The sequence below is a fragment of the Bidens hawaiensis genome, unplaced genomic scaffold (assembly GCF_021521415.1).
Source record: "Bidens hawaiensis isolate Kalapana, Puna unplaced genomic scaffold, B.hawaiensis_p1.1 tig00040007_1, whole genome shotgun sequence".
NCBI lineage: Eukaryota > Viridiplantae > Streptophyta > Magnoliopsida > Asterales > Asteraceae > Bidens > Bidens hawaiensis.
This window is the reverse complement of record NW_027497041.1, coordinates 1-21,794: the sequence shown is the minus strand read 5'-3', so window position 1 is coordinate 21,794 and position 21,794 is coordinate 1. Positions and strand designations below refer to the sequence as shown.

General features: G+C 41.0%; 1 pseudogene across 1 annotated transcript; it reads left to right on the top strand.

The window, feature by feature from the left end:
* Positions 1 to 1,309: 1,309 nt before the first annotated feature.
* LOC143591723 (zinc transporter 3-like) lies at positions 1,310 to 21,472 on the top strand (annotated as a pseudogene). Its single transcript, XR_013145753.1, has 3 exons — positions 1,310 to 1,979; positions 20,682 to 20,831; positions 21,160 to 21,472. The product of XR_013145753.1 is annotated as a zinc transporter 3-like (transcript).
* Positions 21,473 to 21,794: the final 322 nt, after the last annotated feature.

Sequence of the window (21,794 nt, the reverse complement as noted above, 5' to 3'; positions counted from 1 at the left end):
CACACATCACAAAATAACCTACACAAAACTTCTAACAACCTCTCAAAATATAAACCAAATCATTACCAGTTATAACAAAAACAAAGAATGAGAAAAAAACGATTGACTGAAACAAATTATCAATAACAATTCGACAAATTGAATTGAACAAAAAATAACCTTCACATAATGATGGTGATTGGTTATCCATCACCTCTTGTTTACCAATATAAGAATGCGTTTATATATTGATGTTGTGTAGAAAGGTAAAGCCAATTGTTTTATGTTTTTATAATGAAAACAATCTTTGTGGGTGAAGAACATTTATAATTAATTTTGGATTTGATTCTTAATAAAAACAAGCCGACTAATAAAGGGTGACATTGATGTAATATCATGCCAAATAAGGAATAAGTTAACAGATCAATAAAATTAATAGTGAATCATATTATGTTATAAGAAAATGTATCAATTACAATTACTGATAGTTCAAAACTGATATTAATATTAATGATAACATAACCTGGTTATAGAATTATTCAATTCGGAATCACTAAGGAGGGTGGAGGATAACTGAAGATCGCAATTACTCTTCGATAATTTATTCCTCAATCATCTCTTCTTATTTGGAAAAATATATGCGATTGCCTTGAATTTATGATTGATCGTTGAAATATTCTATAAGAAATCAAATTGATAATAAGTGAAGATCGAAATATTCTAACGTGGATTCGATTGCAAAACAATCGATGTTAAGATACTATGAATTAACATAAATGTAGGGATAATATAATCTGATATATAAATTTCAAATAATATGAGAATATAAACAATTTAATTAAACAAATAAATTATTACAACAACAAAAGTAAAACTTTCCATATAAAAAATATTGGATTTTACCTCCCTACCCCTCCATTTCAAAAAAAGAAAAAAGAATAGAAAAATTCTTATTGGCTAAAGTCACTTCTTTCATTTCTTGCAATAATTTAATTTCTTTCTTGAACTTAAACATGTATATATATATCCTAAAAGAAAAATGTATTTTTAACGTAATCAATCTACTAAAATGAAGCATAAGCATTAATAAACAAATGTACGTTAAAAATGAAAAAAATCAAAAGCTAACTTTCTTTAGTTTTTGTTAGGGTAAACGGACATTTGACTTTGAGTAATCAGGTCGGATTTAACCTAATACTATATATTTATCAAAACCTGAACTCGTGAAACTTTTTCATCAGTCCCATACCTAAATACCCGTCCAAAATAATTCAAAATTTGAATAATACCTTGTGTGATTGTTTTACTTCTTATTTTTAGTGTCCCAAAAGCTATCTTAAATTATTATTCTCCCTCAATAGATGACAAATTCTTTAGCAACCATATATAACAAGAAAACACTACAAAACAATTGCAAATCTATTTCAAAATCAAATGGAACTTCAAAAGCTAGCATGTGCTACATTCTTGTTTTCAACCCTAGTAATCACAATGTTCTTGCAGATTGCACATGTGAACCACAACAAATCCCTGGCGACAAAAGCAAAGCTTTACACTACAAACTGATCGCCATTGCTTCCATCCTCACCGCAGGCGTCATCGGCGTTTCCCTACCCTTCGCGGGCAAGATTATCCCCGCCTTACACCCGGACAAAGACGGGTTCTTTGTGGTGAAAACATTCGCAGCCGGTGTGATTCTGGCTACTGGTTTTATTCATATACTTCCACAGGCATTTAAGAGGTTAACTTCACCTTGTTTAGAAGGATATGGATGGTGGGATTTCCCCCTTACCGGGTTAGTGGCAATGGCGGCCACCATCGCCACACTGTTGTTTGAGACTTCGTCCGCTGCGTATCAAGCTAGGGCGGCGGTTACGAAGGTGGTCGGAGATGGTGAGGATCAAGAAATGGAGGTGGGGATTATGCATGGTCATGTTGATGGGTCCATGATGTTGGAGACCGATGATGCCGAAGTTCGTAGTTATCGGGTTGTTTCCCAGGTAAATCTTTTGAATTTCACTTCAATATATGTATGTAGTGGGTTGACGTCTCATTACACACCCATATTACTTGGATCCAAGTGATTGGATTAAAACCCATGAGCCTTTCTCGATCTCTAACACCCGTCGAGCTACTCACTAGCTTGCTCCGGAATGGTGTATATGGTGTACATGCTTGGCTGATGTGAATATGAAAGTTAGCTCACTACACATAGTCTAATATGATACTATGTTCGGATGTATGTTGGATTAATAAAATAAAGTTTGAGTAAGAATAAAAGGGAAAAAATGATTTAAGGGAGTTTATTACGGATATAAAATATTAAACTTCTAAAAAGTTTTTATCTAATATAACCTTGTGAATTATTTGATTTTATTTGTTTAGAAACTTCAAAGTAACACAACATGACATGTTAAGTAGTATTTCATCGTTTTATCAGTGGTCTCGTACTTTTTTTCTTTTTTGAACGGTTATTTGGATCACTGACGGACCATTAACCCACCCGATCATTTTCATTGTATAAAGATATGGCTTTTAAATACTTGATAAAAAATATTGCTTTATTCACGCTATAGACTCCGTTTGTGCAACTAAATCTTGTTGGATTGATGAACGGTCCTAATTTATCGCGCTATGAATTTTATTTAATTCTAGTAGTTGTGTAGATAGCGAACACTCATGCAGCATGCCCATACTTGTTGGTGCATATTTATTATGACCTGTGTGACACAAACTATTCTATAATTTGTCATACTACACTGATGAATATAAAATGATTGAACAAAAACTTTCATTTATTGATGAGGTAACACAGTGATGTTAAAAGAAAATATCTATACCAACATGTTTCTCTTTCTTATACTACTACAGAAAGAAAATATGTAAAAGAAAATCATTTGAAAGGAGAGTACACCCAACTTTTAATGCCTTTTTAATTCACATGATCTTTATAATTAGTAATCTAAAGACTCTATTTTTCAAGCAACGGGATTGGCCTTGGATGAAGATTATACATGATCAGTGGCTGGACTTAAGCATTCAAACTAAGGGGCAAAAACTTTCCAAAAAACATATTTTTAGTTGAGGCTTTTGGATTAGGAGGGGCCCAACCAAATTAAGATAATAGTATTATCCAAAATGTAATGGGATAAACTCACATTTCTAAGCCTAAAATAGCAAGGCCCCGGCCCTGTTGGGCATCTGGTCTTAATGAAGCTCCGCCCCATGTACATGATAGTCGTAGGTGTGATTGTGCGAAGAAGAGTTTGTAAGTAGCGAGCAAGTATGTGTTGTACGTGAGAAAAAGAGGAGTTTTATGTGTAAAAAACATAACTCACTTTGCTTACAACCACATGCAAAATGTGGACTATTTAATTTCATTGTATAGTAATTTTCTCACTAAAAGTACAAAACTGATTAGGATGAGAGGTCCTGTCAATGAGTAATAAGCCATAGGCCAGATAATAGATTATTTGATGGTAATATGGTATTAGACCAACCAACCAACTTCATAATTTTAATCGTACAATACAAGAATACGTCTTTTAGATTTATTTATAAATCATCTATATAAGTTTTTGTTATTATTATTATTTCATTACTATAAACATAGTTTTACGGTTTAATGTAACTTAAAAATATTAAAATTAATAATTATATATGTATGTTAGAGTTTAGACCATGTAGCATGTCGGTACATACTACATACATGTACTGTTCATGTTACTGTTCATTTTGTCATATTAAAGTGTAAAATTGTTTGGGCACATTGTAGAAGTGGCTTTTACTTTTAATGTATAAGTCATTTAAGCATAAACATACAAGTTGGTAAAGTTGTGACAAAGCTTCACATTTTACAAATTTTGTTTAGTTTCCTCTAACAACCTTTAAAATATTATGTTTTATAAAATTTAAATTTGTCGTTGCAACGAGTTTATTTTTATTAACGTTTGGATGTGAAAATTATTTTCGTGCAGTGAATACTAATCTATAATTCGTCAAAATAGAGCCTTACATATTTTAACACCCTCATTGTGGACGTAGTGTTTCGCATACTATTTTTTTTGTATTTATCAAACATAGAAATAATGAGTTTACATAATTAAATGTCATCTCTTTACTTGTGGTAATTTTACAAATACGTCACAATGATTAGTCGGGGTTATAAATATATATTATTTGACGTGACCTTACACATATTCCATTTAAAGTGCAAAGAAATTAAAGAAAGCATATGGAGTGTTATATTAAATTGTCTTATCTTTTAATGCTATTTATTATTGATATGTCAATCTCAAGAATTTTGACAACATATTATATAGGAGTGACAAAACAATTTTTAGAAAAAAATTAGTATAACTTTTTGTATATGCTCACCAGTCACCAGGCATAATAAAACTAAGAAATAGGCTGATTATATTTACGTGTGTATGCGGTTTTTGTAGGTTTGCATAGAAAATTGATTTGAGTATTGATTAGCACGTACTATCTGCATATATATATCATCTATAATATATATAAAGGAAAGCATAAAAATCCTACGTATCGTGTCGCGATGTGGTCGCCCCCCCCCCCCCTCCCCTCCTTTTGAGTCACTAGATTTGCTTGATTTTTAAATAGTGCATTTGACTTGAATTCATGGATATGAGTCTTACCAAACCCATATATTTCTTAAACGTGTTATAACATCTCATTAAATAAAAAATTATTCTCACCAAATTATTGATGTAAAAATCCTATAAAATATGATATACTAAAAATTAATATCCTATTTATTTTAAAAAAGATATATATTATTTAAACAAAAAAACCAATTTTATAGTAAAAAACGGGTATTGGGTCTCATCAAACCATAAATATATTATTAACTTTCATAAATATTATTTATAATTAAAAAAACCAATTTTATAGAAAAAAAATAAACGGGTCTTGGGTCTCATCAAAACCATATAGCTTCTAAACCGGGTTATAACATCTCATTTATTTGTGAAACAATTTATCATCAAACCATAAGTATATTATTAACTTTCATACAATAAAAAAATATAAATTCAAAAAATAAATAAATATTAAAATAAACAATATAAAGCAACCCCGTAATACAGGAGATAAAAACTAGTAGATTCATAGTGTAGATTACAAGTAAGCAAGAAAAATAGTAAATAAAAAAAGATTATGATAATAAATTCTTGATAAGAGCACCTCCAAAAAGTATATGTTAAGTTAATAAGTCGGGCGGGCGGACTAAAGGAGGACCGCAGTTCGTAGAGACAGAAGTGTTTGCTAAATCGTCCATCCTGTCTATTGGGGCGCCCGTCTTCTCTATTCAGGCATCATTACAACGGCGTTCATCCTGTCCATTTGGACAATGTGATGATGGTTTCTATCACTAAACGTAATCAAGTTATTACAATGATAAACATGGAGTTTGGTCGTGAGTCTAAATAGTATTTTTAACTAAATAGTTATTACAATGTAGACTATTATTCAAATCATGGTTTTAGCTTAGACTATATATTATTTATTACAAAAATTGGTTTAATAGTATTCTTAAATCTTAATAGAAAATCATCTAATATGAATATGAGTATTTCAGTCTTTTCTTTTCTCCTTGGACAAGCCAATCCATTGGAGATATTATTTTTTTCTTGTTTGGGGCATCTGTCATGAAGAGACACTATCGTCTCTACCTACGTGGGAGCCATGTATTAAGTAGTTTTGTAAAATAATGTTTTCACGACAAGCAAACGTTCATTACTCATTTCTAATAATATGTCATTCTTTAATGAAAACACGTTCTTTAAAAGTATTCATCCATCTTGTTTTTCCCGATCAGTAATTCCTGTTGTATTCGTGTATATTAATCTATAGTTTTGGGATCAAATACAAATCACTCTTAACATGAAAACAGTGAGAATCAATTTGTTGTTATTATTAGGTTATGAAGAGGTATGTACCCGCCTCAACAACGAGCAAGGCGGGTCAAACCACAAGATAAAGACATTATGAAGGCACAAAGCCAAAACCTATGCGCATGGCGCATACAAAACATGCTTAGGCATCATATGCCCAGGCACCACACATGCTCAGGCATCATATGCCCAGGCACACATATGCTCGCGCATCACATGTGCGCGCGGCGCATCAGCGCGCGGCGCATATCACATGCTCGTGCATATCACATCTGCGCATATAACATCTGCGCGTGAGAATAAACAGAAGACCTCGCGCATCCTCAGGATTGGCGCATATCACACATGCACATAATCGACCTCGTCCTTATCCAAATCAGGATTAGGGCAACCTTGATTGTGCACGTCAGACAACCTTCTAGAAGGTATCTTTTTAAGGAGTAAGAATATGCTGATGTTGACAGCTGCCAAATGAAAGGTCGACAACTCAGCATGACACATGTGCTACCACGTGATTACAACCAACGAGAAAGCGCCAGGTGTCCCAGAGGACACGTGGCACAGTGCGATTGGAGGAGGCCAACGAGGCTGAGCCCAATCAGTGGAAACCCTAGCACTATAAATACAGCATCAACTCCACTTTGATGGACACATTCATACTCAATCATTGACAGTTACAGGCAGTGATATCACATTCAATCATATTGAATTACATTCACTCACAGTCAGTTACATACAGAAACACAATCACATAATCATACAGAGTAACATACAGTATTCAGCTATTAAGCAATACTCTCCAAATTCCCTGACTCTCACATTATTATCTTCTCCTACATATACTTATTCTCACGTCGGAGGGTTACCCCAAAGAGGACCCCTCTGTCCCTTTCTGAGGGGTAAGTAACGGCGCTGTTCATTTTGTATGTGGAAGAACACTGATCCAGAAGAACCATCGGTGAAATAGTATAATCACACCCGAGGAAAGTAGATCTGCTACCAGTGAGAAGATCCACGTTTCTTCATTGGCGCCATCCACTGTTACAAACGGCAATCAAATCTCATCAGATCTACATAAAAAAAAATCAATCACCATGGTTTCTGGCGTTCGTAACGCTGATCAAGCTCTGGAGGATATTGAACGTGAGGGTGTCAATGAGGGACAACAGTTTCTGAGGGTGCCGCGTGATTCTACGCGCACCACCAGTAACCGTCCCTTCATCACAACCCCTCACGGCCAGACTGAAACTCCTCCAGACGATCTCACGTTACAAAATCTTGCCGGCGCGAAACTGAAAGGACCAATGGGTCCAGAAGAAGAAACAAATGATCCGAATGAATGGCTCATAAACGAGCAGCGGCGTTTAATGGAAAAGTACAATGAAATGGTCAAACAGAAAAAGCTAGCCGACCAAACACAAAGGCAAGCGTTTGATAAGCAGACTACAAAAAGGCCGCGCGCGCCGGAAGAAGGACATTCTGTTCACACTGCACACACTGAGTTCAGTGATGAAGAAGTGCATAGCATGAGGAAGACGCGAGATACTCATGCAGGAGGCTCACAACTCCGCGCGCCTGTGAACATGGCGCCTGGAGCCAGAGCAGATCTGGATCTGCACATGCCGTACAGCCCGCCAGTGAGGGGGCAAGTGGACGTAACCACGCCGTACAGGCCGGCCATCTTAGTGAAGCACTCAAAATTTACTGAGCGCATCGCTAAGGCCCCCATCCAGCACAAGACCAAGATGCCAAGTGGTCTGGGCAAATATGATGGTACAACAGATCCAGATGACTTTTTGCAAGGTTTCTATAACACGGGAAACCTAGAGAGCTGGACGATGCCAACATGGTGTCACATGTTTGCCCGCTGCCTTACGGGCGCGGCGCGGGTCTGGTTCGAGAGCTTGCCGACTGGGCAAATTGATGGGTTCGAGGAACTATTGGAAAAGTTCAAGCCCACTTCGTACAGCAGCGCAGACACACGCGCGATCCTGATGACATCATGCACTGCGTACGCAGGAATGATGAAACGATTGAGGACTACATCACTCGTTTCAATCAGGAGTCTTTGGCAATCGGGGGTATAACTGAGCAACTCCTGCGCGTGGCTTTTATACAAGGCTGCGCGCAGTGATCAACTCCACCGAGCTCTCGTAAGCAGAGATGGTATGCCCACCACTTGGGCAAAAACTAATGGAAGCATCGCGAGTCTTCGCGAGGAAATGAAAAACAGATTGCCAAAGATAGGGCAAGAGAAAGAGCGCATCAGGCTGAATCACCGCGCAGCAAAGAGAAGAGGGCCAAACAGAACTCTGTATGGTCCAGGTTGCAACCAACAAGTTTTTCTTCCGCAGAAAAGCAAACGCAACCAAGCTCACCCCAGCCCCAAAAAGATGTTCGTAATCGCGGGGAGGGTGACAAGAGGGAGGGCGGCAGAGATCCTAGCAGACCTCTGCCAAGAATATGGACTCCCCTCACTAAAACACCTTCACAGGTGTTAAGTACTGAGAATGTCCAATTCAAGCCCCCCAAGCAACTACACTACAAGGGACCGCAAAACAGTGGCAAATATTGTGAATTTCACAGGTCCCCGGGCCACAACACCGACGCATGCCATCATTTAAAGGATGCGATCGAGAAGGATGTAAAATCAGGCAGGCTGGCTCACTTGGTGAAAAACACAAGAATAGAAGATGAGCAACCGGAAGGAGCCTCTGCCAGCAAGAAATACAAAAGAATCTGTGTGGCTGAGGGGGGACGACAAGGGCAGACGTCAAAAAAGAGAAGCGCGCAAATCCACGGAGATTGGCGCGAGCAGCAAGTTATCTTCCCAAGAATCAGGGGAGGCCCTTCAATCAGCAGCCCTCTCGTCATCACCACACACATTGCTCATTACGAAGTGTCAAAGGTCCTGGTGGACACTGGAAGCGAATCTGACATTATGTATGAGCAATGTTTCAGAAAGTTAGACCCGGCAGACCAAGCGCGGCTCGAGATGGTGAACGCACCAATCTGTGGTGTTTCAAATGAAATCATTCATCCCCTAGGTCAAATTCAGTTTGAACTAACTATGGGGGATGATGAGCACAAGCGAGCCGAAGTTGTCAACTTCTTGGTCTTGCCCACCACGTCATGCCACAATATGATCCTGGGTAGGGGAACGATTGCAAAATTTAATGCTATACCGTCGCCAGCGCACGGCGCATTAGGGTTCCCTACACCAACGGGCGTAACATTTGTTTACCGCGATCATTTGTGCGCAGTGACAAGTACGCCGCGGGAAGGGAGAATGAAACTTCCAATGGCGGACAATGCGCCAGAGAAGTGGATTTTAAACCCAAAATTCCCAGAGCAAACGGTCACAATTGGCGCTACCATTTCAGACGAAACGAGATTGAGAATGAAAAGGTTGCTCACAAAATACACGTCGGTCTTCGCGTGGCAACACTCCGATATGACTGGGGTCCCGCGAGACTTGGCGCAACATTCTCTTAACACGTTCAAGTCGGTAGAGCCAATTGCTCAGAAAAAGAGAATCATGGGGGATGAAAAGGCGAAGGCCATGAATGAGCAAGTTGAGGACCTGTTGCGCGCAAACATCATCCGCCCGATCCGATACCAGACGTGGGTAGCCAATCCTGTGATGGTAAAGAAAAGCAACGGGTCATGGAGGATGTGTATTGACTTCAAGGACCTCAACAAAGCATGTCCGAAAGACTGTTACCCCCTCCCAAACATCGACGCAAAGGTGGACTCCGTGGCGCCATTCAAGCTCAAATGTTTCCTGGATGCCTACAAAGGCTATCACCAGATTCAAATGGCACCACAAGACGAAGACAAGACTGCCTTCAGAACCGACAAGGGTGTTTTTTGTTACACAAAAATGCCCTTTGGTTTAAAGAATGCGGGCGCCACTTATCAGAGACTTATGGATTCGGTTTTCAGTGAACAAATCGGAAGAAATCTAGAAGTCTACGTTGATGATTTGGTGATCAAGAGCAGGGAGGAGAGACAAATGCTCAAAGACATCGAGGAAACTCTTCAGCGCTTAACGGAAGTCAACATGAAGCTCAACCCGAGCAAATGTACTTTCGGCGCGGAAGAGGGGAAATTTCTTGGTGTAATGGTCACTAAGGATGGTTTCAATGTGAACCCTGAAAAGGTGGAAGCCATCCTTGACATGCCTTCACCATCCACCATGAAAGAGGTTCAGAAGCTGAATGGTAGATTGGTGTCAATCAACAGGTTCCTAGCGAACCACGCCAGCAAATCTACTCCATTTGTTAACACTTTGAGGAACTGCTTGAAGAAGAGCCAATTCAAGTGGACGCCTGAGGCTGAGCAAGCTTTCAATGAAATAAAAGAATGTCTCATAAAGCTGCCCGCGCTCACAGCTCCACTTCCTGGCGAAACCCTTACATTGTACTTGTCAGCTGGAGACCGCGCCATCGGCGCAGTATTATTGGTGGATCGCAAGGGGATCTAAACGCCAATATACTATGTGAGTCGGGTGCTGACAGACCCTGAGACGCGCTATTCCATCATGGAAAAGTTAGTTTTGTCACTAACACACGCGTCGCGCAAGCTTCATAGATACTTCAATGGTCATCTTATTGAAGTTCTGACAGGTTACAACATCCAGCAAGTCTTGCGACGCCCCGCGCTATCCGGAAGGCTGACAAAGTGGGCGCTGGAATTAGGTGAACACACGATCACCTATAAGCCCCGTCCAGCAATAAAGGGTCAAGTTTTAGCGGATTTCATCACGGAAATCCCAGAGGGAAAGATTGAAGAAGCTCAGCGCGAGGTAGAGCCTCCGCGAGCAAATGATGAAGAAGATGTTTGGAGGCTATTCACTGATGGAGCCTCCAACAGCGAAGGGTCCGGCGCAGGCCTCAAACTGGTGGACCCTGATAATCATGAATATACTTATGCTATTAGGTTGGACTTCAAGAGTACCAACAATGAGGCTGAGTATGAAGCCCTGCTGGCTGGTCTGCGCATTGCGCGCAAGTTTGGAGTTAAAAGGCTAGAGGTCCATGTTGATTCTTACTTGGTAGCTGCACAGGTCAATGGCCTTTATGATGCCAAGGAGAACACCATGCCTCTATATCTAGAGCAGGCAAAAAAGCTCGTTGAGCAGTTTGACTTCTTCAAAATCATACACATCTCGCGCAGCGAAAACAAGACCGCTGACGCGTTGAGTAAGATGGCATCAACTAATTTTGATCACTTTGGCAAAGATGTCAGGGTGGAAGTGATGAGCAACCCGTCAGTGCAAACGCAATCTGTCCTTGTAATTCATACAACCCCTTCATCCTGGATAACTCCAATAATGGAATTCCTGAAGGAGGGGAAGTTACCGGACGATCGCGCACAGGCGAGAAAGATAAGACACAAGGCGCAGAACTATGACCTACTTGATGGTACATTATATCGACGCTCTTATCTTGGACCGCTCATGAAATGCCTGGATGCTGAAGAAGCAAGCTATGTGATTAGGGAGATTCACGAAGGAATCTGCGGAATACACGCTGGCCCGCGCATGGTGGTTGCCAAGGCAATGAGCTCAGGCTACTATTGGTCAGGCATGTACTTGGATGCGCTAAAAGAAATCCAAAAATGCAAGGCATGTCAGAGCTACGCGCCAAACACCATGCGGCCAAAGAACAACTTGATTCCAGTGACCTCCGCATGGCCTTTCCACAAATGGGCCATTGATATTGTGGGGCCCCTGCCGCAAGCGCAAGGACGAGTGAAATTTTTGGTAGTGGCGGTAGACTATTTCACAAAATGGGTTGAGACCAAGCCACTAGCAAAAATCACAGCTGAGGCGATGAAACAATTTATCTGGAGCCACATCATTTGCCGTTTTGGCCTTCCTATGGAAATTGTGAGCGACAATCGCAAACAATTCACTGACAGGAAGATATCTAGCTGGCTCAAAGAATTGCACATCAACCAAATCTTCACTTCGGTCTACCACCCTCAGGGGAATGGCCAAGTGGAGCGCGCGAATCAAAGTTTGTTAAATGGGCTGAAGAAAAGGTTGGAGGGAGAATCCCATTCTTGGGTCGAAGAGTTACCTAATGTCCTGTGGGCGCACAGGACATTAAGCAAAACTAGCAATGGCGAATCCCCGTTCAGCCTAACCTATGGGACAGAGGCTATGATCCCAGCAGAAATTGGATGCCCATCCCATAGGGTACTCATGATGAGCAAGACTGATAACGAGCGCGAAAGAAGATTGGACCTCAACTTGCTTGAAGGGCGCAGAGAAGCGGCTATCATCAATGAAGCCAAATACAAGAAAAAGCTGGAAAAATATTATAATCAGCGCGTTAAAGAGTGCCACTCCAAGAAAAATGATTTTGTCCTTCGAAACAATGAAGCTAGCCGCGCAATACCCCCAGGAAAAATGTCCCCCAATTGGGAAGGACCTTATCAAATCTCAGAAGAATTGGGGAAAGGCGCGTACACTTTAAAAGATTTGAATGGAAAAAAGATACCGCGCGCGTGGAACGCGGCACAGCTTAGAAAATTCTTCATGTAAAAATTCAAATATGTAATCAAGGCTTTTAAGCCATCATGAATGATGATTCGCGCTATCTTTCAATATTTGTTCTATTACCTTTGCATACATGTTTCACACTTCCTTTATTAATTTGGAGCAATATGACAACACTATATTGACTTCAAAACAAAATAAAACGAAGTAAAACATACATGCGCGAGCCTTAGCTCAAACGCGTTAACGAGTCTTAACTCTAAAACGTCAGGGCCTTAGCCCAAACCTACGAGCCTTAGCTCAAACACGTTAACGAGTCTTAACTCTAAAAACGTCAGGGCCTTAGCCCAAAACAAAGAGCCTTAGCACAAAACACTCACAAACATCCATCTTACTTCCCGCGCAGCCTGATCATAAAAATCCCTAAACACAACTAAGGCAAAGTACATGCCAAATCATAGTTGTTAAGGTCTCAGGTCGAGGTCGCGCGCGGAATCATAGTGGATATCTGAGTAACACATGCTGACATGTAATGGCTAAAACTCATAATTCCATATAAAAAACGCGCGACAACGACGCGCAAAAAAGGAATAGTGAAAAGTCATCGCGCGTGTCAGCATAAACAAGATACTGCGAAACCACTTACAAAATAGGACTATGGTTAAGTAAATAATTTCCTTACAACCTTGTTCTTATTTTAACGTGCAAGCATATCTTATATCTATACAAGCAAACATGAAGAGATGAATGGAAATGCGCAAGATGTGAAAAAGGGAAAAAAAATTTCATTCCATAGCATTGAAATTTACAAGTGTGATGAGTTACAAATTACAAGTATAACAAAAAACAAAAAAAAAAAATTTAGAAAGATGAAGGGCTTCTCAAGTCTCCACGTCGACGTCAGCCACTTCATCACCCTCATCATCTCCCGCAGCATCTGGCGCGGCCCGCTCCTCATCTCCGAACTGACCATAGTCAAGTTCTTCCTCCTCAATGGAGTCTTCTATCACGACGGTGTCAGGAGCAGATTCTTTCGCCGCGCCAGAGCCGCTGGCAGGGGCAACATCCCCCGCGCCACCATCATCGCCACCAGCCCTCTCGCATTCATCGAGTAACTTCTTTAGCGCGCCGAGGTCGGGCTGGTCAGAAAGCGCAGCAATCTGCAAATCATTAGAAAAGTATTGAGTACAAAACACTTGGAAAATTAATCAAGAAAAACTCATTAAGGTCAAGGTACCTGCACAAGTATGGGGATGGGAGTATTCATATACTTCTCCCCCACCGCGGCCATGTCCGCGCAGGCCGCGTCGCTCTTGTAAGGGTACTCGGATGGGTTCTTCTTCAACATGCCATATTCATAGCCATCCGTAAACCCTTCAGCTCGACCCACCAAGCGCGCGGCAGCATTGCAGTCCATCACAAGGGCCTGAAACTCGGCAGAATATTTCATCGCCAAAGCGCAACGAGTCATGCCCTGTGACACCAGCCATTGGCGATCCTGCGCGAGGCCAGCAACAGACGTCTCGAGGGCAGGAACCTGGGAGTTTAATAACTCAACAGTTTCCTTGGTCTTTTTTAGCTCCTCTTTATCAGACGCTGCTGCCGCCAAAATTTTTCCTTTCTCCGCCTGCGCAGCATCAAGTGCTTCCTGGCTAGACGCTGCCGTCGCCAAGGCCTCATCTCTATCGGCCTGCGCGGCCGCCAACTCCTTCTTCAGGCGCGCAACCTCACTCTCCAGTGATGATTTCTCAGTGATACTCTGGACGATAGCTTGGTCACGCGCCTCCGCCTGCTGTTCCAAGACACGCACTCTCCGCGCGTACTTGGTAACTTCGGCCTCCGCCACCTGCTGCTTCTCCCGCGCAGCTTGGAGCTCATGCCCGCGCTTAATAAAGGCGGTGTTGGCACTTGCTCGATTTTCGCTGAGCTCCGCCTGGAGTTTCTCAGCTCGTGCGCGAGCATCAGAAAGGTTCCAGGCAGCCACCTTAGCCTCTTGCTGGGCTGCCACAAGAGCATCGCGTACTTTAATATAATCACGATGAAGCTCTTGGGAGGCAGCAAAGAAAGCTGACCCAGCGAAAATGTGATCGTTGAGCAAGTCAGCGCGGGTGCGCCCCTCCTGATACCTCCTTTCAGTAGGAGGCACGGCATGAGCCCAGAAGTCCTCGCATACACCCATGGATTGGAAGGAACTGTGTTCGTTAATATTCCATCTCGGGCGGTAAACGTGGTCACCTTCCTGCAAAACACAAGAAATGTTCTAAGTCATAAAAACATACTTATATGGAAGTACGCGCAGCAGAGCAACAAATTAAAAACATACCTGCGGGGATGAAGCAGAAAAGTCAGCGCCAGCCCCACCAGAAGTATGCGCTGCGAAGTCTTGTGGCATCGCAGGGCTGGCACGGACTCCGAAGGAGTCTTCAGCTTGAGCTCCCTCATCTTCTTCAATCGGCCAAATCTCCTGCGACCTGGAGGGCTCCAAACCAGCCTCGCGGAGAGGGCTGCGCGTAGGAGGAGGCGAGGGAGGTCTCGACGCCGCCAGTTCGGCGCGCAACACGGCTTCCTGCTCCTTTGTAATCCCAATAAGGGGAGACTCAGCATTAGCAGGAGCAGGAGCAGAACCAGCGGCGCCGGCAACGGCGCCAGGAGTGTCACCAGCAGCTTCTACGCCAGCTACAACTCCTATGAACAAATCAACAACAAAAAAGGGTTTATGATTTGATCAAAACAAAAAATTCAGAAGACAATGGCGCAAAACATACCTTCGCGCAATTCTGTTCGCGCGGCGAACATCGCCATAAAGTTCATTCTACCCTTTTCTGAGGGTAGAACAGGGGACTTCGAAGCAGCCCCCGGCGCAGCCTCAGCACATTGTCGCGCCTGCGGCTGATCTGCTACCGTCGCCGGTCCTGCAAACATTCAAATGCGAAAAGATTTAAAATAATTCAATCAGAATCGCCCTCATTGAACCATTAGGGGTAAGCAGAGTATACCTTTCGCAGGCGCGACACTGCTACTCTCTTCAGCCGCGCGAAGGGAGGAGGTCACGCCACCATACCTCAAGTGGACAGGAGGTCTGCCCACTTTCACAGGCAGGGAAGCTAAAGAAACCTTGGTGGTAAACACCTGGGTTTCCTCAGGTCCCTTCGTTTGAGAATGGGGATGAGCGACAGGGGTGTCATCTTTCTTTTGTCTCTTACTGCCCCCTGCGCCAGATTTCCCCTTAGCTTTTGCGCTTTAGTAGGGGCGCCTCCTCTTCCTCCTCCTCCTCTTCCGCGAGCTCCAGCTCGTAGTTTTCGAGCGCATCTGCAAATACAAGCAACACAACTGTTAATAAACTTTGGTATTCTAAAGGAATAAGCATAAGGGCGAAGGCTTACCAGGCGCGTCGCTATCAAAGTCAAATTCCAGATCCACAGGGATGAACATGTCATCGAAGCGATCTGGGAAGCACACCTCCCCAGCCCCCAGCGGGACGGAGCCACCCTCCACTTGATCGTCGTAGGCGGCGTGGAAAAACTCCTTGGTTACTGCGCAAAAACAAGACAAATAATATCAGCAAAGGCAAATTTTATTAGCGCGGAAATAAAGCAATGCGATAACTTACGCAAGCCGTCCACTTGGATGACAGGCTCCGCCGCGCGGTCGGCCCACAGCTTACTCATACCGACCCCCACCAGCGCCTCCTCGCGAATTTTCTTGGCGGGGGATGGTTCGGCGGTCAGTTTCTTAACCCAGGCGCCGGTTGGGTTCTTAATAACATCCGCATCCGCGGGCGCAGAATCGATCGCGCGCATCGTCATGCGGATGGGGATTACACCAGCCCTGATGTAGAAGAACCTCTCAGACCAGTCATGAAGGCTCTTGAATGACACGGTGCTGCACTTAACCTTCTGACTGCGAGGAATAAAGGAGATCCAAGAATCTTGGATCTTGGGCTTGTAAAAAAATTGAAAGCGACGAGGGGTGGGCTCCTCGCGCTGTGATTTGCACATGAACTCGAAATGAGTCATGCGCACAAGTCCAAACGGATGGACTTGGGATATATGTATCCCAAAAAACCATAACACCGCGCCTACAAACCTTGTCATCGGAAGACGAAGGTTGCAGTGGGTGAAAAAATGGGTGTACAGTGAAATATAGCTGGGAGGCGGGTCCGCCGCCGTTTGCCCGGCCACAGGCAACATGCAGCCAAACACAGGGAGAAAACCCTGTGACGAGATGAGGCTGTCGAGATCGGCCTGCCTCAATTTGCAGGGGATTTCATTCCACCTTTTCGTGGCCTTGGTCCTCCCTACTTCCTCCGATGTGGTTTCAACAACCCTCTTCCCCTTGCCCTTTTGCTTCAATGTCGACATCACCACAGATTTCACACGGCATCTTCGAGAGGCAATAGAGGTGATTGAGGGGTTAGAGGAGTCTGAACTATCAGACATAAAACTGCAGCAGCAGATAATCGAAGATTCGAAACGATGAATACACTCAAATCAGAATATGAAATGCAGAAATTCGAAAATTAGCAACAATGAAGATGAAGATAAAAAATTTCCTAAGGGCCTGCTTTTATAGGCCCAGGAGAGAGAAATTTGACAACTGATCGGATTTCACGCGCCCCCACTCGCAGCTGTAAGCCAACGTGGCCGCGGCACGTGTCCTTGACACTGTTTGAGGGGACATAAAAACGTAACGGAACTGCTACGGAGCAGAGACGCGCCCCCACTCGCAGGTGCAAACCAATGCGAGCGCGACACGTGTTCCAGACAGCTGTGCGAGGGGACATGAAAGGCAACTATAGCACCTCGAGCACACGAAACGTCTGACACGTTTACGGCGCACGTCACCACCAACTAACCACGTGTTTGGACCCTTCGTTTCAACCAAATGGATAGAACTTCGCGCAACGATGGAAACAACCAAGAAAACGACAAAACCCCATTAAAAAGACCAAATCAGTAAGTCTAATATCTATCTTACCGCGCTAGCGCGAGATAAGACACACATTAGACTGGGGGGGGCTTGAAGAGGTATGTACCCGCCTCAACAACGAGCAAGGCGGGTCAAACCACAAGATAAAGACATTATGAAGGCACAAAGCCAAAACCTATGCGCATGGCGCATACAAAACATGCTCAGGCATCATATGCCCAGGCACCACACATGCTCAGGCATCATATGCCCAGGCACACATATGCTCGCGCATCACATGTGCCCGCGGCGCATCAGCGCGCGGCGCATATCACATGCTCGTGCATATCACATCTGCGCATATAACATCTGCGCGTGAGAATAAACAGAAGACCTCGCGCATCCTCAGGATTGGCGCATATCACACATGCACATAATCGACCTCGTCCTTATCCAAATCAGGATTAGGGCAACCTTGATTGTGCACGTCAGACAACCTTCTAGAAGGTATCTTTTTAAGGAGTAAGAATATGCTGATGTTGACAGCTGCCAAATGAAAGGTCGACAACTCAGCATGACACATGTGCTACCACGTGATTACAACCAACGAGAAAGCGCCAGGTGTCCCAGAGGACACGTGGCACAGTGCGATTGGAGGAGGCCAACGAGGCTGAGCCCAATCAGTGGAAACCCTAGCACTATAAATACAGCATCAACTCCACTTTGATGGACACATTCATACTCAATCATTGACAGTTACAGGCAGTGATATCACATTCAATCATATTGAATTACATTCACTCACAGTCAGTTACATACAGAAACACAATCACATAATCATACAGAGTAACATACAGTATTCAGCTATTAAGCAATACTCTCCAAATTCCCTGACTCTCACATTATTATCTTCTCCTACATATACTTATTCTCACGTCGGAGGGTTACCCCAAAGAGGACCCCTCTGTCCCTTTCTGAGGGGTAAGTAACGGCACTGTTCATTTTGTAGGTGGAAGAACACTGATCCAGAAGAACCATCGGTGAAATAGTATAATCACACCCGAGGAAAGTAGATCTGCTACCAGTGAGTAGATCCACGTTTCTTCAGGTTAGTTTTCATAAGTGTTTGCTGTTAGTTTTTGTTCGTATTTACTTATTTTCGATTATGAGACGTTATAAGTATTTGCTTATTTACATTTTATTATTATTATGATTTTTTTCTTAGGTCGTTATAAGTATTTGCTGCCATTATATTGTTGTTAATTTTGTTTATTATTAGGGTTTTTTCTTTGTTATTATAAAACGTTGTTTATGTAGATTAATATTGTAGTCGATATTGTTTTATACGCTCTTATTTTCAGTAGATTGGTATTGTTTCCTACGTTTTCATATTAAGATCATTTTGTACACAAACATTCCTCTTAATTTATAACCATCCATGGTCTCTCTGTGTTTATCTTCCTTTTTGCCACCAAATCTTGGTTAGGCGTTGGCCTTCTTCCCCCTCATTCTAATTTTCGAGATTGCATTATTTCTTAGGCTAAAGGATGACTACAACCTTAATACCATTTCTCTTATTCGTCACGTCAGTTTTCCTCTTATTATTCAGCATCACCCTTTAACACCCTTCAACCAAGGAAATACACTACTCTCAATCATTCTTCACCATTCTTCATTTTTATTTTTTCAGATTCATATAATATTTATATAATTGTGTCTTTAATAAATAGAAATGCTAAGGGCCCCACATGAAACCTCACTGACACGAGTGACCACCCTCAGTGGGCTCAGGTTACGCGTGACCAATATATAAAAGGGGGGGGGGGGGTGTTCCAGTTAGGCCGGTGATGGTGAGTTGTCATGTGGCTGTCACGTAGGACCAATGGATGTTGCTCACTGGTGTATACCCCGTAGCCTAAAGGGAAGTGCACTAATGAGTATCATCAATGCGCCGGTCAATCATGTGATGTCACCTCATTTCTACCATTACTTACTCATAAATCACAAAATTACCGACAACACCTACCCACAAGTACTCTAGAACTTTATTAATTTATATTAACTCTTCAATGGTTAACAATGAAAAGATTTTATGTGACAAACCTTTGTCATAAAAAAAAAGTCATGCACCTTACTTACATAAAATAAGATGGTGTTGTCACGTGGATTGAAAATCACACCCTCTTATATAATTTTTTATGTCTCTTATTCAAGTCTAATGTTCGATTTTTTCCTCTTGACTGATAAATACTTGGTGGTTACTATTATATCTTCATTGTTGTTAGGAGACATGATATGATTTGAACTTTTTTTCGTAGTTATAATAATCATTAATTATTTAAATAATAGAATTAATTCTGTTTTGTAGTTATAATAATTCCATTGCAGTTATATTAATTCTATTATTATATGTTATTGATTACTAAACACATAAAGTTTATGTTATATATATTGATATTCTATTTTCTTGTAATTTTTTATTAGTAATCTAACTAGGAATTTTATGTACAATACAAGCATTTCGTTTAATGATCAAGGAAAGAAGGATACAAAAAGTTACTTTATACAAATTTGAGGAATCTATGAAAACTTTATTAAAGTTTAGACTTTAGAGAAAGTAAATAAATATGTAAAAAAATATTATTGAACGGTTAAATGTTGCATTCTATAGGGATTAAACATTTTAAATCTTATTTCACATTATAATCATCTTACCATCGCACCAAAATATGAATAACAATTAAAGTTTAGCTAAAAACAAAAACATTTGTAAAAAAATTCATTTTTATGAATAGTATAATTTTGTGAGTGTGATTACCTTTGCCAATTATTGTGTATATAATCTGTCCCTTAACTACTTAGAAACTTTTGGGCAACGAATAGCATTAACAAGTAACAAAAAATCAAATTACATAACAGCATCTTAATCTTTAAATCACTGAAATTAATTATTTAACTTATACTTAATATTTATAACAACATATCACATCATTGTATATATACTAACAACTATTTCATTTTTGTTTTAATGGCAACTTTCACTAACAGATATTAATAAGACGCTAGTAACTTGAAAACACCAAATATTACAAGAGACCAATGAAATAAATGGGCCAAAACTCAAAAATACGGAGTATGTTTTATGGTAAGGGAGTAAAATTTGTGTTAATTATTATATAATAATATAATATGTATTACTTATGTATCTGACAATTGATTGAGACCGAACAATTAAACATTTTGTAAGAAAGACATCAATAACATAATTATAGTAATGACTATCTGCAACATGTCAAACAACTAGACAATTAATAGAAGAAAAACCACCACAACTGCTAAAGGTTTCATAACCACGTTATGTTTTTAACTTTTAGGTGCTGGAACTGGGGATCGTCATTCACTCAGTGATCATAGGATTGTCGTTGGGCGCTTCTAAAAGCCCCAAAACAATAAAACCGCTTATTGCAGCATTATCCTTCCATCAAATGTTCGAAGGATTAGGTCTTGGAGGAAACATCTTTCAGGTGCGTACAGATTTTAACCAGTAATGGATCCACAAATTCTTGTATACATAGGAGCAAAAACCAGTTAGGCTAAAACAGCTCGGTCAAAAGACAACGAATAACATGTAACGGTCAATAAGTATGTTCTAATAAAAACCATAAACAATAATAAAAATAAAATAATAACTTTAAAAATAACATGTTTAGTTTATAACTTAATATCTGAATCACAATTTGTTATTTAATACATTTCTTTAGAACAACTTCGGTAATCCTAATTCTAAATGTTATCAAGCAATGATAATAATTATGAAACCTAAATGATATGATGCAAATGCATATATTGTAGGCAAAAATCAAGTCAGTGACTACAATGGTGATGGGAGCTTGTTTCGCGCTCACCACTCCAAGCGGGATTGTTGTTGGAATATTAATGAGCAACACATATGACGAGAACAGTTCAAAAGCGCTTATCATGGAAGGTGTGTTAGATGCTGCAGCAGCCGGGATCTTGATTTATATGGCGCTTGTCAACCTCCTTTCAACAGACTTTAAGAATCCTAGAATGCAAAATAATAAGATCCTTTTACTTGCTTCCAATGTTTCTCTTTTCCTTGGTGCAGGCCTTATGTCTCTCCTAGCCATATGGGCTTGAATTGTGATGTGTGTAAATCTACTTGACTTTGTGAGTATAAGGTTAAGATTGCCAAATACTTAATGTGTTACGTGCATTAAAACTATAGATTAATCTAATACAATTACGGTGAAGTGATACGTTCAGTTGTAATATTTTGATAATAAATTAATAAGTGAACATTTATATTGATAATAAATTAATAAGTGAACATTTAAAGTAAAAACTAAACTAAAATAAAGTTAAACACTGAGATGGTCAAAGAAGGTTTAATAAGGCTAAAATGTCAACTAAATTTAGGGTAATATGATCGGTAAAAATATAGGAAAATATGGATACTTGTAACATTA